The sequence below is a fragment of the Tinamus guttatus genome, unplaced genomic scaffold (genome assembly GCF_059628265.1).
Source record: "Tinamus guttatus ecotype Peru unplaced genomic scaffold, ASM5962826v1 Tinamus_guttatus_pri_ptg000384l, whole genome shotgun sequence".
Taxonomy (NCBI): domain Eukaryota; kingdom Metazoa; phylum Chordata; class Aves; order Tinamiformes; family Tinamidae; genus Tinamus; species Tinamus guttatus.
Window position 1 is genome coordinate 2396341 of NW_028288918.1, and position 18954 is coordinate 2415294.

The window sequence follows — 18954 nt, forward strand, 5'->3', positions numbered from 1 at the left end:
TGGGGAAATGCTTAGTATGGTGGGAATGTTTACTCCTGTATGAAATAAGGAGATAAATTCATTGTCATGATATCAGCTAGAATGGAGTTGCTCATGAGATGTGCGTAATAATAAGCAATTTTCTAAAATCACAGAACTTAAATATGGAAAGTCTCTGCTTTCATTCTTAAAAAATGACTTTTTATTGAAAATTTTGTAAGCTTTGGGTGTTTTTTTTTCTAAAGCAGTGTTTTCCAGTTCATTATTTATGAATAGTTCAGAAAATGTTTTTAGAGCTCACGCAAAGGTAACTAAGTAAAGCAAATTCATAAATACTCAAGAGTGACATACACGCATAGACTTTCTGGAAAATGTTAGAGATTCATGAATGAAGAAAGTGCTTTTGCAATTGCTTGGAAGTATGGGAATACTGCATACAGATATCTGAGAATGATATGTTTAAAATATTTTCCCATAAGTTACTTTGCAAAATAAATCGGATTGATATAAGATTATTTCATGATACTTTTTAAAAACTTGCAGTGAATCTGTTTAACCAGTGTTCACCTGAAGTAGAGTATGTAGACAAGTCAGACAAGTCTGGGATTTCATTAAAAAAAAAAAATAGTAGGCCCTGCTTGCCTCACGTGAGAAGTTTGAATTATGTGCTTCTAAGTAAACATGGACAGAAAAAGTATTTCCTTAGAAAATCTCATGGCTAAAGAAAATGCTCAGTAAACAAATTATCTTGTTAATATTTTTTTTCAAAACAAGAAGGTAGCGACACAAGTGCTTCATCCCAGCCATTGGACTGTAGCTTCCCATTTTCCCTTTTGTATTTTCCTGAGCTGCTGTAGTGACATTTTTCCTCTTGTATGGAATCAGTCATCTCAGTGCCTGGAAAATCTGATGGGTTTTGATCATCTTTCGATATTCTTGTATATCACGGAGTCACAAGCACACCTTGCTCCTCTCATAGTGGCACATTATATTGAAATAGGCACTAGATGTCTTGCATACTTTTTTACAGCGACTGACTTTATTTGAATAGCTTCGTCCCATTGATAAAGGACACTTTATAAAACTGAACATCATAATTATTTTTTTTAAAACAAGAAAAACTCCACACACATTTTCTGTAAGTCTGCAATTGCAGAGCCTGTAGTAAAGTGCTCATGTTTTAGGTCATCTGTGGGCCTGGATTGCATCATCCTTGTACTGATGGTTATGCAGTTTAACTTGCACACACGCACATGTGCACACACAGATGTTGCTACATTCACATTTGAGGTAGTCAGAGTGTCTTTGGCTATATGATATCCATGGTAAATGTGGCTTTACAGTCTTAAATTCCCTATATTGAGTTACTGTATCTCCATTGATCAAGTATATCTGACTGAATGGAATAATTTAGAGAATGCCTACACTTCTTTGGAAGAGACAGCAGTTAGATGTTACTGAACTCTTGAGTTTACTAGCAGCAGGAACTGGACACTATGATAATGTGGGAGTTAATTCCCCATCACTAACTTTTAATGTGTACTAAGTAAGGAAAATAAAATCATGACGAAACATTTGCTTTCTTAGTACAAAACGCTGCCTCTCCAGGACAGTTTAGCAATCTGTTGCAGTGTAATTTTAATGCAAAATTCCAGCTTTAACTTAAATTTTTTATCCAGGGTTTTTCAGATATTCATATCAGCACCTACATCAACAGTCTGATACTTAGAGATGCTAAAAGAAGAGGTGGTGGAGTCAGTGAAAGTTACATGCATTAATCATCTTTGAAAATCAAATTACCAGGTCTCTATCCTACAAAAAACATGCATATGTGCTTGATACATGAGCAGTCTTGTTGACTGCAGTGGAACAGCCTACATGCATACAGTGGAATATGTAAACTATTTCAGGATTGAGACAATTATTTTATAATTTAAGTTTTTGATCCTAATTCTAATGCAGTGAGGTTTGAGAATATTGTCTTTGTTTCTTTTAAGAGATGAGACTAAAAAATGTTATTGAAGTTATTGTTTATGCTGTACAAATGTCTGAGTAATCTCAGGACAAGGTGAAATAGTTAAAGCATTCTTTATCTTAGAAGAAACCAAATACTGAACTATGAATCATAATTCTCAAGTTCAGCATCCTAGAATTTACAAATTGTTTTAACTTTATTATAACATAAGCTGAAGCTTGATCTTTTGGTACCCTTAGATAATCTTTCCTTGACAAGGAGGTGATGTTTTTTAGATTGCAGCATTGTTTCACGTGCATGTTATTTGCAGGTACACACTGGGGAGCACTGTGAGTCAATTAGACCTAGAAGTATCCCTCCGATGTCTGTATTTCCAAAGCAACCATGTACTGATGGCAAATCATTGTGACTGTACAAGTACCTCTGCATTTTTACTCACTTACCATTTCGTGATTGCAAAAAAAGAGAATAGGAAAGCATAGGAAAGCTGAACTGAAAATCAGTCAAGATATCGTTTGACACACATATTTAGAGAAAGTGGCATTATAAAATGGATAAAGAAGCTGTTGAATTTCCAGTAGCACTGTAGTTTGTGTTTTAGTCCCTTTAACAGAGCATGCTTGAGAACCTCTCTTGTGAGCAGGTCTGGAGTCCGCTGCATGTTAGACTTGTTCAAAGAGATTTTGTGTGAGCTACTGGTGTGAACTAACTGTACCCTAAATCCTTCCTATGGGGACTGAGGCTGTGAGAAGAGTGCTATTGAATATATCCCTATTGTAAAATATTTTTTCGCAAAAAGCAAGAGCTCAGCTTTGGTGGACAGAGAAATGGTTTGTGCAAAGGCAACTCAGAAAAGGTGGATGGGTGCATTACCCATTGTCAAGTGTCTTTGGTCCCAAGGACCTCTTTAAGTTGTACGTACAAAAATGATCTTGCATGGGTATTTCAGTACTTGTACAACAGCAAATACATATAGCAAGGAGTTTTTATGAAATGTTCCCTGGATAATATTTGAAAGCTAACTTTGTGATATGAATGCAAAAGTTTCGCTCATATTTGGAGGATTTCAGGAAAAAATGGATCTCCCACTGACAATTTCAAAGACAAATTTAAACGATATCACCCTTTTGTTTGTTTATAGTAAGACTCTTGCCTAAACTTGAATATTCAGGGGATGTTTTGCCCTGGAGTAGTTTTCTTGGCACTATTCATAGTCTTTTAAATTCCAAGCTAGATTTTGGAAGAGAGTCAACACATTACTTCATTTGAAAGCTATTATTCTATATGCATAACCAGCACGCCATCCTGCAAGATGGTGAAAGTGAGGCACAGGGCAGAGGTGCTGGTAGGGAAACTGACTGTGGCTTTCATGATTCGTAGAAGCACACGATGAAATGCACTATGGTCTTGGGCTGGCAGCACCATTGTGTCCAGGTCCATCAGCTGCGTGCTGGGTGAGTGCTCTTTGGAAGAGAGCTGATGGAAGCCCTTTTGTGTGGGGGAATATGTGCACTATTTGGCAGTAGATGGATCTGTGGGAAGAGTGTCTTACCAAGTGAAATGGCTGCAGTATAACTCCTTACCATCTGGAGGAGAACAGTCTGTGATGTGGCTTTGCACCCAAAGCTTTGCTGTCCATTGCAGCATTAATACAGTTCTTATCCATCCCCAAAGAAGGCAGAACATAAAGAAGCAAAGACTGACGGAGAAGTACATGACAGAACAGATTTTATTTATAGGCCATATGCTCCTGGTTGCCAACTCACAGATCTCTATGCCATGGGGCAATTCTTCTTGAGCTTCTTTTTATCTTGACTAAAATTTTACTATATTCCTTTTCTGAATTGTCTCTCATAATGATCCAGGAATATCAGCTGGTTGCCATAACCTGTACCATGAAGCCTGGCTGCCTGTCAGACACCCCATGGTTGACTCTTCCCAGAGCATGAGAAGCTGTTGTGTAAAGCATTCAGTAAGCAAATCTAAAACATCAGAGCAGTCAAGGGCAATGTCACTGTTAGCTGAAGAGGTACATGCAGTCATGGCAACCTGGAGAAAAATTACATTATATTCTGATCTGCCTCTCTAGCATTAAGAAAATGTGTGTATTTCTAATGGAATGCTCTGAAAAAAAAGTGATTTAATTTCAGGACTTTTTAGAGCATTCCTAAGAGCCTGAAATGTCTCAGAAACGGTATTTCCACAAGAACTGTAGAACTCATTGATGAAACAGAGATTAATACCAGAAGTATTTTTAATTGATCTCAAAAGCCAGCAAGTTTTCATGTAAGAGGCCAGATAAAATGAATACTTCACTATTGACTTGAGCTACTTTTGCTCAGCAATAGGTATTTTCACAGCTCTTGTCTAATTAACTTTTTATTTATTTGTTGCTTGCTTGACTATTCTGGTAAAAGTCTTGATCCTTAACAACATCTAATTGTTCTTGAGAGCAAAAAAATAGGAATTTGCACATAATGAATGTGAAACTTTTGTATGAACACCATGGCTATCTCATATTTCTCCCTAAACATGCATGTTTTGAGAGAGTGAGAGAGAGAGAGAGACACTTTATTGAAAGACTTCCAAATTAAATACTCCTCCTTTCATGCCACTGGAATTGAATGCCGGACATGTGCTTTGATGACAGAAAGGACTATTTCTGATCATCATGGCTTACAAAAGCCATACATTTTAACAATTGATTCCTCCATTGAGACTCTAACTTCTCTTAGAAGGGTACACATGCTCAGTTTCTATACTTCACATGACAAAGAACCTTGCATACCCTCAAGCAAGTTATTTGGTTAGCTTTCCTTACCATTAGGAATGTATGCTTTTTTTTTCTGAATGTATTTAGCATAGTTACCAGATGTTGGATCTTGCTCTACCGTTTTCCATTAGTTTAAAAAGCCCTCTGCTTTCAGAGGTATTTACAGACCATGACCAGATCACTTGTTACCTTTCTGGGATAAACTGAACAGACTGAAGTCCAGGAGTCATAAAATATCTCCCTTAGCACAATGTCCCTCTAAAAGGTGACTGTAAAAATGGTACTGTGCAGTTTCATGTTTATGACTTTAATGATTCTTGTGCAAAGACCTTCGTTTTACCAGTTAAAATACAGTGGGACTAGTTGCCAGACCTTTCAGTTTTATCATAGTCACCAAGGGAAGTTGAGATGTTTGCATCTTATCTGTCATCACAAACAGCACATGCAGATTAAATCAGGGTTTTCAGGGGTTGAGGGCTGGTGCTGAGGTCCATGGCCAACTCCCCCTCCCCTCAGAGGAAAGGCATAAGGGCTGCGAGGCTGCATCCTCCTCTCCAGCCATCCTCCCAGCCATTTCCCACGGGAGTTGCCCCCCTGCCAGCAGGTTCTCAGGATCATGCTGGGCTGCCCCGTGCAAAGGAGCCTTCCATGACTTTCAGTGGGTCTGCACCGAGCATCAGCACATGACGCCTGATCAGCATGTGACGCCTGACGAGCATCAGTACGTGACGCTTATTAATGAGTTGTAAGACGGAACGGTGGTCTGAGTCTGTCCTTCGGCTGCACTAGCTTTCCACTGCTAAACTCAAGAGAAGCAGTACCGTGCTCTCCAAAAAAGATCAAATAGCCCTTAAGGCAAAAAGGAACCGTTCTGTTCAGTTGGAAGCTCTCACATTTACATAGACATTTTTCATAGCAAAAGCCCATTTCAGGCCAAAGTACCTCTTTTTTTTTTTTTTTCCTCTCCTTTGCAGTGATGGGTGTAAGAAAGAAAGAAAAAAATACTTTAAAGGTAGGAGTTAATGGATTGGACTGATGACTATAGGGAGGAAAACCTAAATAGGAAGAAAAGAAACAGGGAAGAAGAAATTGAAGAAAGCAGAAAATGTTTGAGGGAAGAATACACTGTATTTCTTTTTCTATTATTCATTCTTCCTTCTGCTTCTTCCAATTTAAATCTTTCCTTTAGATGTAGGCACCAATCCAGCAAACTATATGAAGCAAGTAATGAATGTTGTGTATGGAAATGGTCTCATTAACTTAAATGACCGCAGTCAAGATCAGATTTCTGTTCCTTTTTTTCTATAATGCATATGTAGAATCATATTCTTTGTGATAGAATATTTCTTTTGCAATATATTAATTGCTTTTTTTATTATCAAGAGAGTTTGTACTTTGAGAGCTACAAAAGGGCATAAGGTTCCAGCAGCATTTAGAAACAACAGTCAGATCTGTAAGAGAAAACAGAGAGACTGTAATGATCCCTAGATAATTCCCTAGCCCAGAACACAAGCTACGAATGTGTCTTTTACAAAGTTAACTTCTCCCTAAACACATCCTCGATGTCAGGCACGTAAACCTCAGAATGTGCACAGCACTCAGCAAACCCAGTTTTCACGTATGAGAGAAATAAGTGCCAGACTCAGAGGTGCAGCAACAAACACATCCAGTTGTCTTTTAACAGCTGGGGTGCTGGACACTTGCTCTCTGGAAACCTCGGTGTAATTCCCAGGTTTGTCTCAGTTGGCAGAGTAACCCACATAACACCAACCCTGCTAGTCTGTAAAACAACCAACCAAAAGCAATAATTCTGTTAACCTCTTACCTAAATTGAAGCTGCAAAGAGTTCTACATTGTGCGTACTCATTGCAATCTTCCTTCTGCTGTTTTTAATATACTGAAAAGAGATTCCCAGCAACATCTCATGAGCTGTGTCCTCGTGATTATCATTAGTGATACTTAATTCCTGAAGATGTTTGTAATGTATGTCTGCTTAAATATTTATTATAGATAAGTCCGTATTATAAAGTTATAGTCAAATTTTAAGTACAGATCTTTAGAAAAGAGATATAACACAGATCTTATGCACTATTTATCACTTAAAATTAGTTTCAAAGATTCATAGTTGCATAATGATTTATAAATAAAAAATAATACTGGAGGATGAGTTTCATTTGAAATTTTGTTTTTTTTTTAATTCAGTTATATCCAATATTTTTGCAGTTAAATTGAAATCCAGCTACATAATTTGCATCCAAGAACACATTAACATGTAATTTATTCTTCTTTAGCATAAACGCAAACTATATTCTGCAGATGCATAGGAATATTTTATTTGTGGAATTTAATATCATTTTACTTGAAACAATACAGCATAAGAAATTCAGGTATAGTAGTCATTAGCCATCCTCCACCATTGCTGAAATCTTGGAAGGAGATCAAGACTGATATGAGTTCCTTGCTAAGAACAAAGAAACAGGTCTTTGGTGTTCTCTCTTATATGACCTGTCAGGCTACAGGTATATGTTGCAAGTCTTGTCCAGGCAAGGCCCTATCTAGAAAGTGAGTTCTAATACAATTTGGGTGTCAGGCTGCAATGTTTTTAATGAAAAGAGCAGCTCCTTTCCTTCTGCTCAAGTCTGCAATGTTTGCAAAGCTGATACAGCCAATCAAAACAGAAAAAGAAAATCCTTCATAAGATTTACCTTCCACTCCATATTAATTGGAAAGCTTTATATTTATTATTTTCTGTTGGCTCAGTTGACTTGTTCTCTTTCCAGAAAAAAAAAGGCCAATACTGACGTATTGAATTCATAGGGTATCTGAAACTTTGTTGAACTTTCAGGGAATCATGTCTTAAATCCATCTGCAGATTCAGAATTATTCCTTGGTGTTAACCTGTGCTTCAGGTTGCTCTTATTCCTTTATTCCTCTCTTGTTTCTTATTTTCAGTCTTATTTGGCACAGATCACCTTTTTTTCTTTTTTTTTTTTCTGGTGCTGTGTCCATAGTAACACAGACAGCCTCATGAAGGTGGTTCATGAGCATTATGATAATACAGATAATCATAGCGGAGGGCTATTTTGATCATCTCTTCAGATATTCTATAGTAAAACAGGTCTGAAGACTCCCTTGAGTTAATATCCATTTGAATCAAAATGCGTCTTTTGGAAAAAAAAGGATCCAATTGTGAGTTAAGTATTTCCAGTGATTGAGAATCCTTCACAATCCCCGGTAACTGATATATGTTAATTATCAGCATGTGTGCCAACCACGATCAGTTACTTTAAAGCAGCAACAAAAACTATGTGGTCTGTTTACTCAGAATTACTGACGGAAAAAAGCCAACAAAGATGAAGGTACCTATATTCTATAAATCCGCCCATCCCGAATAATATCCTATTTCTCTTTATATAACCCAGGAAGCATTGGGGGGTCCTTGGAGAGATCACTTTGCTTCTGTAAACAGACAGTAAACAACAAGATCAAACAAACAACTCACAGGGAAATAATCTACATTGTGGACTTCACTGTATCCTCCTGCAAAATGTCCATGACCAGCTCATACATTATTTAATATGACCCTTCCAAATTACTGCATGGAACTATACACTTATGTCTGTATAGAAAGAGGCAGAGATTATTATTCTTTCTTGTAAACACTTGAGTCTTGAGGAATATTAACAATGAAGGATCAGCAGGTTGGTATTATTTCTGGACTTGACAGCTGCTTCTTTTATCATTAAGAGGAATGTATTTGGACTTCGTCTTTGCCAAGCAAGGATATCAGACAAAGATGTCTGAAAAATTAAAAAAAAAAAAAAAAGACTCAAAACAAATCTCTCTTTCCTTGGCTAGTTAGGCCTTAACCAAGACATCATTATTACAAATCTTTGCTAGTGAAAACTGTGAGTGAACGACAAAATGTATTTGCAGTCCTGGAGATGATACCTGCGCATCATCAGCGTGTACCTCCTAAAGCCCTAGACGGGGGGTCCACCAGTCTTGGCCCAGCCACCACCTCCTCCTAGTGGGGTCTTGACTGGAAGCTCCTCTGGAAAAGGAACATGCCCTGGATTCTCACCAGGGACAGCAGCATCTGAGATTTAAGGGCCTTAAAGGAAATATAAGTAATCCTCCACAAAATTAGATCCTACATTTTTTTTTGATTGTTTATTTGTCTGTTTGTTGGTACCTGAGACTGAAATGCAGCCAGCAGCCACTCTCAGCATGGCTTGTATTATGAAATAACAAATTATTTTAATTGCTCTAGCAATTCCCTTCCCATAGCTGTAAACACAGCGCGTTCTTGCAGCAGCAGCCTGACTCGCATCGTGCTCGACAGAATTGCTCCTGGCTCTGATGCTCTGCGAGTGCTTTGCAGTGACAGCAGCATGGGGACCACAGCCTCTCCATCATGCTCCTGTGTCCACCATCAGCCAAGGGATACTGGTGAGCCTGGAACTGGCCTCTTGGTGCTCCCGCCGCCACCTCTCCCATGCTTATCTCTGTATATAGGCACTCTCCTGGGCTGTGCTGATCTATAGTTTGATTCACTCAAGCCAAGACACAACTGCAAAGACAAGGTAGTTCTGGCATAACATAGCTCCCTGAGCCTCAGCTGCCTGTGTCTGCCTGGAGCAAACAACTGCAAAATTATTGATTATTATTGCTTTCCTATTGAGTATGCAATTAGGACGTGAGCCACAGGAGGATCATGCAGCCAGTTATGGTGTTTAACTTTGTTGTTATGATTCGGAAGCACATTATCTGTTTGTGTGCTGCTGTTGCATGAGAGTGAAGTCTGCCTGTAGACATGATTTCCGAATGATTTTGGCCCTTGGTAGATAAAATGCTGAACGAAGGCAATGCAGAACATGCTGGAACTCTGCAAAACAAGAATTCTTTAAAAAGTAACTCAAGTAACTTGCAGTATTTCCTTGGGCCTAATCTTAGCAGCAGTTACAGTGGGATATAATATTGGTATATGGTGATGATTGTACTTATTCAGACTGAGATAATGCAGAAGAGCTGTTCTTTGTCATAACTTCTTTCCATGAAATCTGTAACCTGTACTCTCCTCCATGGATGAGCACTTAGCAGTCTGATTACTAACCTTTCAGATACCAAAATGGGCTTTGTCCCATAGTCAATAATCATCTATCCTTCATTTTTATTGCTATCTAAGCATAACTACTAAATAGATATTATGAGACCTGTATTCCACTGCCACCAATAAAACATCTTTGCTCAACATCCTCATGACACAGCAACACTGTCTTTTTTATCCTTTGAGAATTTCTTTGAAAAGATATGTTATATCGATTAAGTGGATTTGCCCTTAAAAGCCTGCAAACTGTGGTGAGAAACGTTATGCAACTGGTTGATAGAAAATCTTTTCACTTGCTCTTTTCCTAATTGCTTATAAATCACAGTCCAAAACATGGGCTCTAGGTCTGCATACTTGCAGACTCTGTAAGCTTATGATCTGAAGTAAAGTTTGAATCAGATTCTGAATTTTGCAAAAGATTCTTAAAATTCTGAATCCAGAATTTTATATATTTAGAAAGCTCCAAAATGAGTTTTCTAAATATGAGAAAATAAATTAAAATGAGTAAACTCATATTTAAAAATCTCCAAATTGCATTGTATAAACCATCTCTAATCAAAAGCTAAAACTTACATATAATTAGAGTAAGAGCACAAGAGTCAAATATTAACTATGTTTGGTTCATATTATTAGGCTTTACTTTCTCTTTTTCAATTGTTTGCTTATCTATTGAGGTTACTTAATGGGCCATGCAGACTGAATAGGATTGATTTTCTTCATTGGGACTGCTTGATGCATTAAAACAGGAAAATTATGAGCAAAATATTTTGGCTTTGAACATTTTGGTACATAGTTTATCTAATATTTGTAAGGCTCTAGAGGTTGTGAATACTTAAAAACCACTTTGCACTTTTGAATATTTGTGATGTTAAATAATAGGATCTTGTGATTAACATTATTTCAAAGTAAATGGATTATTTTTCCAAATATACCAATCTTTTATGGAAAATAGAATGCCATATTGATAATGCTGCTAATTTCTAGTTAATGACCAATAATAGGATACCCTAACATTCAGAGTTACTCTGTTTAGTATATTCAGGTTGTTTATTATGAGTTCAGAACTTAAAAGTTCTGTATTAATATTTTCTGGACTTTAATAGGAACAATGTTTCACCCTCCAAATTCTATTCAGATTTCTGAAGACTGTTTGCTCCTTCAAGTTGAATCCATTCAAAAGCAGGGACTAGATATGAGCTCAAATGCTGACTTTACATTTTGTTTTTGTTCAAAAACAAAACCCAGATGAAAATTTAGGTTTGTTAGCTTTCTGTCAAAAATGACCAGTATTAAGGAATCTTAGTTACTTACATGCATTTGAGAAGTTTGTAGTGTAGTCAAGAAAGATAATATAGTTGTCAGGTTTGTAGGTTTAAACTTGGGAAATTTAAAGGAATGTTAATTAATGCTGATGGAAAGGGAAGCTCAGTGGCATCTCCCAAACAAAGATTCAGGTAGCTTATCAGATGTTCCTGGGGTTATCCATCTACACACCAAGAAGTAAAGTCCCTTCCTTAGCCCACAGTTCAGGTATGTGAAGAAATTTGGCAGGAGGGACGCGTTGAAAGGTTTGTGCCTTGATTGTACTGGGGATGGTCACTTCCAAGCAGTTCCTGGCAAGTCTAGGTGACGGTCATTCCCAAGTTTTTAAAATGTCTCGACAGTCAGCTGCATTGCAGACAACCTAAATATCGGAGAGAATATGTCACTGAACATGCCATGTGCTCTAGGTGACGCAGCGTGTGCAGGAGGGTTGGACTAGATGACCTCTAGAGGTTCCTTCCAACCTTAAGCATTCTGTGATTCTATGATTCTATGAACATTATTTCTTAACTTGCTAGAATTTGAGCCTTAAAATTTTGGGCCTTTAATATGACGAATGAGTTGAAAGATTTCAAACGTGCTAAGGAAATGGAGATTTATTATAACTCTATTCATTATGGACTCTGCCAGACACTGTGCAGATTGGGCAGGATGGAGTAGTACTCTCCATTTATCTTCTGACCATGGTCTGAACTTCTAATGTAGAATCTTGGGTTTTGAACAAAATTCTTTGTCTCATTTAAAATAACATATAAATGATCAAATAAAATTTTATGTATATGCCTCATGTTTTGACTCGATCTATTCAGCACCCTGTACACATCAGAATCGTGTGTACCAGAGGTTTTATACATCCTCTCAAATATGACAGGAAAAATACCAGCTCTTGAGACACTCAAACCTGTCTCAGCCCATTATCCCTTCCTTCCAGGTTCAAAGTATCGTGTTTCTACATAAAGAACAACATCTGTCCTGGAATGCTGCCCCTTAGGGGGAACAGCCAGGGAAAAAAATGAGGAAATTTTATTGTGAGGCATTGATATTTGATGCATTGATCTTAATAACAACACTGAAACATCCACAAGTATTTAATGGCTTTGGAATCTGAATTCCAGCTTGTTACTGGTTTTATTATTCCAAGAATTAAAAAAGAAGATATTTTACTAACATTTTGGGGAAAAGATCAAGGATTTTTATTTTTCTTATTATCTGGCAGTGGAAGAGTGGAAGTGCTGTTTTAATGTCTTTCATCTGTACAGGAAGGATAAATATTAGCCCTCCTCATCCTATAGTCTTGTGTTCAGCTACACTACAGCAGGAAGACAGTTAATGACATTAGTACGAAAAAAAAAAAAAAAGTTGACTCTCAGCACCCTTGTTCTTTCCTGTGTTTGGATTCTGTGTGAATTATATTCCTGCAGCTGCACTGAACACCAAAATTTCCATATAAGACTACTTAGTGTTTCATCATACAGTTTAATTGCACCAAGATGTTAAATGTAATTATATCAATAAGAAGGTTTTTGGAGCATGGCATATCACTCTTTCCAGTAAGTGAGGAGGATAGCCACAGTCTTCTTTCATTTCATCACCAGTACTGATATAATTTATGATTTATTTTATTTTGAGAATAAATACTGCTTACATTCACTAAACTTAATTTATTTACGAAAAATGCTATAAAACAAATGACATTTTAGTCTGAAATATACTTAAGTATGTTGAAATTAAGTTGTAAAATCCTATTCAAGCTATCTTTACTTTTCTTCAGTCCATTCAAAAAATACAGTCTAAGACTTCCAAATACTGGGAGAAGTGCTTGTTAACTTCATTGAAAACATCCAAACAGCTCGTGGAATTTTTGCCTTGGGGAAACATTTGTTTTTCTTGTTTGGGCAATTAAACACTGCTTTTCCTAAAACAGGGAGTGTTTTAACAAGAGGAACCATAAAAAAAGAAGTACCAATGGATTGTTTCAAACAGTTTGGGTCCATCTTCCAGTTATGAATTTGGAAAGCTCAGCCTTTCACTCAAGAGAGAAAAACAGAAAATGAGGTGTCTCCCTCATAATTTTCCATAAGATTATTCATATAGAAGAGTTCCATGCACATAAAATAAAACGTTTTTATGGCAACAATAGTACTCTAATAGCAAGGAGCAACAAAATTAAGCTACATGTTACTTTTTTTTTAAATGTAAGTAAAGGATTTTTAGATAGGAATTCTACAAAAAAAATCTGTATGGTACCATTGAAAGCATTAGGAAAGCTGTCCTAATGAAAATGAATAGATGTAAAGGGCATACAAGTCTTCAACTGGATAAGCACAATTAGAAGTGCTGTTTTGAATTTGATAGAAAAAAATGATTTCGGCCATATGTTCATGAAAAAAGTGTTTTATTTCAGAATAATTAAGATGCAGCATATTTAATTTTCTGATTTTTTATATTTGCCTTTATAATTTTTTATATTATAATATGAAGGTCAAAATAATTTGAGACTGCAGTGAAACATTTCTGTAAATCTGAAGTGAACCAGTAATTTATTCAAATTTCACTCAAAATCAAGGATTTACAATTTGGAGATCTTGGAAGATCCCACCTCTTCCTGTGAGGTGGGAATGAGCTGGAAAATCATCTCTGTTCTGGAAAGCATTTAAGCACAAGCTCAATCGTTTGTCCTGGAGCATGTACTTAAACATGCAGCATGTACCTGCACACTGTGTTTACCTGAATGCTCAGACTGATGAGTAAAAGAAAGGGTGAAGCTGAGATAGCCAGGAGGGGATCCATCTCACGCCGCTTTAAGCCTGTGCAATTTAGCTGCCCCCAGCTCTTTCACACCTACCAGGAGAGGAAAGACGATTTACCTGTTTGAAACCACTGTAATAGGGTGGGCTGCACACGACAGTTTTCTAAGCTTTACATGCAAAAAGTCCATCAGTTAAGGAATGCATGTAGTACATCATCCATTTAAAATAAAAATAGGTCTCCAATAGTTTTGGAAGCATATAATTTCAGCTTGCATGTTTCCTTTCATTGGTAAAATTTACAGATACTGCCTTAGGGGCCAAGCATGGAAAGCCAATCCAGCCCTTGCTCCTGCCAAGAGATCTGGATGAGGAAGTGTGTTTAAGGCAATCTCTCCTGTTTCTCTGTCTTTATTCGAATGGATTGTTTATGCATCACCAATGAGTTTAAACAAGGTATAAGGTGTATTCCTCCTAAATGCAATATAATTACTAGTGAGCTGCTGTCATTGATTTTGTGCCTCCAATTCTTCCCCTAGTTGGTAATGCTAAGGGTGACCCTGGTGTCAGAGGTGCCTAGAAAACCAGCCAGGTAAAACCAGCCAGGGTGAGCAAGAACATGCCGAGGCCCTGGCCTGCCCTCTCCATGGCATGTGGTAAGGAAGCCTTGGTAACTGCAGCTCTCTCACCAGCTCCTTATTAGGCTAAGAGCAGATTTTACTCTCATCCTTCCTCCAGGTTACTGTGGGAGTGTAACTGATGCGCCCTATTACAGACGGAGCTGGTGTGAGTAATCCTATTGTTTCTGTCGCTCTGTGCAAAGGGTGCATAATCACCCTGCTTCCTCCTGACAGCATGAACAGCCTCATTTTGTGACTTTTTTTCCCTGTGTTCCTGACTTCTGTTCCTTATTTTCTGATTCTGAGCCTTTGGATTGATGCAGATGCGGGAGGGGGGTGGAGGTGGGAAGACAGAGGGATGCAAAGGGAGAACAAAACTGCGTTTTGCCTCCTCACCTGTAACCCTTAACGTTTCGGTTTGACTGTGGGCTAGAGATCTGATGATAAGTGGGAGGAAATTGCACAGACAAAATTCACGTGGCTCAGCCTGCCAAGAGCAACACATTGCTTGGGTTTGGGGTTGTCTCTTGCTGGGGGCCTGGGTTGGCTCTCTGGCTGCAAGTGGAGGAGTCGGCATGAGAGAATTTGCCCCCTTTTTCCATAGTAGCCCAGAGCAAATCTGTTTCTGCACTGTCTGGGAGACCAAGGAGGGGTATGCAGTGACTGCACTCATATGCAGCCCTGCACTCAGCAGTTTTTCCCTCTCCTGCAAGCACATGAGAAATACACCAAGGCTCCGCTCCTGGATGCCCTCAGCATGCTGCTCAGCCAACCTGGGGTTGGCTGGGGAGGGAACACGAGTCACCCCGATGCAACCCAGTCTCCCTTCCTGGCTCATTGGAGAGCAAGGGAGAAGGCAGAGGTGCTCAGATGTTTCTCAGAGATCCTTTTTAATGCTGTGATATTAAAAGCACCACCTGCTTGCAGGGACAAGAGTCAGCTTGGGCAACAGATTCTTAATGGTCTCTTCAAGACTTGTTTTTCTATTGACTGTCATTAGCGAGGAAAATGCACCTAACCTTCCTGCTAAGAAGAAATACTCCTCTAACCACACTCCTTTCTGAACAGTAAAACTCTAATAAATACCTCTCTCACCGCCAGTCAGCAGCAAAGGAGGCCATGCTAGCACCAAGAGGGATCCATGCCACTTTGCAGTGGAGGTGTCTTGCTCCCTTTACAGCAAATGGAAGTGGTTGTTTGATAAAGGTGTCGCCATCCTTAAGCACTTTAGTTAAGGGCCTTAAGTATATCAAGCCATGCTGATCCTGCTGGTGGTGCTAAACTGCTGACCTGAGAAACCTGGTGCCAAGAAATCAAGTGTCAGAAAAGTCTTGAGTTTGATTACAGCAGGTTTGCTACCTAGATGATCCATTTATAAGGGTATAGAAATCCAGTCACTGCCTGAATATTATTCCAGTACCCTGGCTAATTCTAATTTAAGTGAGTATATTACTCTGTCTGAGTCCACTGCACAGTTAATGATGCTATGCTTCCCTCCTTATCCACAGCTACTGGACAAAGTTACTCTGCTCCGTCCAACATCTTCCATGATTCACCATGCAGATGATTTATATATAGATGTTGTTTCACTTCTGAATTTCTTTGGGGTTCTCTATGATATAAGGTCTGAAAAGCAATTGCCTGGTATTGGGCACAGGAACTTTGCTCTTTACTAATGCCTAGCAGGTACTCAAGAGCACTGAACATGTATTTAACTTCATTATTTCAGATGCAATGTTCACCCTCCTTTTCCTGCATACAACCTGTTCTTACTGCTATTAAGTTTAGAGTAATGCCAGCACATCCAGCACACTGTAGTTCTCATCCAGTGTGTTCCAGCATTCATCTCCTCCAGCCACAAAAACAGTCATATTTGGATCTACAGCCACATGCATTTCTCAATATCCCTCTGACAGTATTTTCCATCAGTACTGCGTCCATCTCTGCTGTAATGTTTCGCCACAGGAGATGGGCACTGTTGTTCAGAACATTTCCCAAATGCTCAATAAGCCTTCTTGTTCCTGCAATTTAAAGTTTGTTATATTTCCTGGGGATGACACAGTTCACAGTTCCTTGTAAGTGCAGGAGAAGTAGACATACACAAGTCTATGTGAGAAAGGAGGCAAAACATCAGCCACCAGGTAGATAGATGGGTTTGCATTTCTCTTTTTTTTTTCAAAATACATGGGCATGAAGCAAAATCTTCCCTTTTGCACTTCAGACATTTTTGGTAAATGTAAAATACAGACCAACACAGAAACAGGAGCATATACCAGTAGTCAGTCCCACAAAATCCGTGTTTGTTTATTTTGCTACTGCAAAGTCCTAATCCCCATCTCTCTTCTTTCCTCCATACAACCTATTCCACTCCTGGTGGTCCACTTCTGGTCCACTTCTTCTTAATGTATACTGTATTTGTGATATTATTTTTATCTGCAGAATGAGAAAGGAGGAAGTCGTGTGGTGACTTTATTATCACAGTTGTGCATATATTGCTCAAAGGCCATAATGTTGGGCACCTGGGCGTTTTTTGTTCTTAAGTACCCAGCATGGAAGATGCTTGTTTACCATAGTCATACAGTAGGTACTCATCATTAGCTACATATCATTGCTTAGTTGATCTTAAATGATTGTTGCTGCTACTAGCTGGATAACAGAATAAATGGTAGGAAAAGTGTTCTCTGGGCAAATATCTATTACTCTTGCAAGACATTGCCACAAATGAGATACCAAATAACTACACTAAAACATTACAATAGACTTTTGGGAGGACAGCCTGTTCTGAACTATGTTCAACTTTGTCTAGAATATTATTGATGATCTGTATCCAAGGAGAGTTGATTTCCTAAATGTTTTTGTTATAGTTTCTGGCTTGCCTGCAAGCACAATAAACAGTAAACCTTGTCTCAGGAACTAAGTGGTCTCTGACCTGCCTTGCCCTTGAATTGAAACCACCTTCTCAGAGACTTCCGAAGCCCCAATGTCATCAGCAGAGAACAGAATTGTGCTGGAACGAGAGAGGAATATTAGATCATGGTAACTAAGTAAGTGAAGGGACTTAATCTTGTCCCTTCGTTCCCAGATACTTTTTTTTTTTAAGTCTTGACAAATTAGGAGGTCAAATTAGGAGGTTCCTGTTTTACTGCAGGAAAATAACAACAACAAAGAAAAAAAAAAACACCCTCAATTTACATTAGTTCCAGGCTTAGATGTCTTTGCCTTATGTTCTGCTTTTCCTACTGAAATGATATTAACATGTACCATATACACATACTTTAGAATATATCCTACTCTCTTTCTCTGTTTTCTGTGAAGTTGAGTTACTGATACCACTGTAATGAAATAGTTTGGAAACTCCTGGTGAAAAAGGATGGTGCTGAATATGATGATGGGTTGATGAGATGATCCAGGAACAGCACTAATGATCTGTGATCTCAGCATTTCAGAACACTGCAGCCTAAGAGCAGAGCTGATTGAGGCAGCTGTAAAAAATTAGAGCTTTTATTTTAATTGTTAATGAGAGATGATATAAGGCTTTCATTGCAAACTGAGGTTTATCAAAACATTGGTCATGGAACAGTTTTCATATGCTGGCACTGCACAGAGAGAGCATCTCCAAGTCTGAGGATGGATTGGGGTAGTTTCCCAGCTGCCCTCAGACAGATGGATGAATGGATGGATGCCAGACCTCTGTATGCTTTTTTTCTATGGGTTTTATGTGTCCCAGCAGAACATTACTGAAACAGCAGGTTCCATACCACTCCTGTAGTAAAGGCAAACGGTTCTGTTGCTGAAATGTTTTCTGGGTGCAGTTGTAAGCATCCCATTTATGTGGCAGCTGTTCTTTGTAACCACTGACTTGAAGGAGTTACCGGGAGCTGTTTTCAGAAGGCGCTTTTTGCTGGTTGTGTCCCTCAAATCTATGCTCCCTCAAATAGAGTTGGGCTTGAAAAACATGCGACTCAGCACAGTTGTGTCATGTCATTTATCAGGATTTCTTGGTGAGAACCTTGGGCATTACCACAGCACAATTAAGAAACAGGACTTCATGGTGGCTACAAATTGTGTGCGCAAATAAAACAAAGGTAGTCCTGTTATAAATCTAGTGGTACAACACAAAATATCCGCTAGAGACAGCAGAAAGAGCACAGAAAACAAACAGATAACGTTGTAGCCATCAGTGACTGGTTGAATGTGCAACTGTCACAGACAAAAAGGCAGGATTTCTAGGCTGCAAAAAGCTCCTTAGAGCAGTCCTCCCAGCTCCCATACCACACTTTACACTGTACATATGAGTCAAACAGAAGCAAAAGTTTTGAAAAGTGTGTTTTCAGAATGAACGATTGGGACCTAGCAAATCTTAACTTGCTTCTCACTATCCTTTCTGATGAGGATAAGGTCTATTTTCCCCCTTGGTCCCCTGGCAG